At 43.5% G+C, this 781-nt stretch overlaps 1 protein-coding gene across 2 annotated transcripts in view; it reads right to left on the bottom strand.

The window, feature by feature from the left end:
* Positions 1-781, bottom strand: part of Znf169 (zinc finger protein 169) — a 25792-nt gene that overhangs the window by 24415 nt on the left and 596 nt on the right. The gene's annotated exons all lie outside the window — the stretch shown is intronic.

Here is a 781-nt window from a genome sequence, read left to right on the forward strand (position 1 = left end):
CATGCTTGCTTGCAGTCAGAGGACAACTTGCAGGAATTACTTCTCTCCTTTCATTACAACTGAGTCCCACAAATCTAATCCAGCAACGCCTTAACCCAATGAGCCGTCTCACTGGCCCCAACTTTATTAGTTTTAAGTTATAGATTTAAAGACAAAAACAAAAAATACTATCTCAATAAAAAAAAGAACTGGAACAGTCTTTGAACTAGTTAATGAAAGATACAGCCTCAGGCAACAGCCTGGAACCAGTGTGGGACTTTCCTAACAAACTTAGAAAACGGGATTTTCTTGCTCTTGCTGGGTAAAGCTAAGAATAGGAGCAGCCCTGGCCACAGAGGGAAACTGGGTGAGCATTCCTCCAAGGGCAGAAACATGTGTTCCCCAAAAGGTACTGACAAAGCCATGCATAGTGGTGTGGGCCTATGACCTCAGGACTTGAAAGGCAAGGGTAGGAAGGTCACAAGTTGAACGTAATCAGACTTTTTGTTAGGCTCGTTGGCTCCCTGGTAAAGGCACAGAGACTTACTATTATGAAAGCTCAGCCTTAGCTTTGGCTTGTTTCTAACTGCCTCTTATAACTTAAATTAACCCGTGCTTTTTAATCTATGTTCTTCCACATGCTTGTTACCTCACCTCCATTATGCCTACCCTGGTTAGCCCATGGCTGGCAACTCTGCCTTTCTTCTTCCCAGAGTTCTCTTTGTCCAAAAGTTCCGCCTCTACCTCCTGCCTAGCTATTGACCATTTTGCTTCTTATTACATGAACCACAGTGACACATCT

Source organism: Microtus ochrogaster, chromosome 16, assembly GCF_000317375.1.
Source record: "Microtus ochrogaster isolate Prairie Vole_2 chromosome 16, MicOch1.0, whole genome shotgun sequence".
Taxonomy (NCBI): Eukaryota; Metazoa; Chordata; class Mammalia; order Rodentia; family Cricetidae; genus Microtus; species Microtus ochrogaster.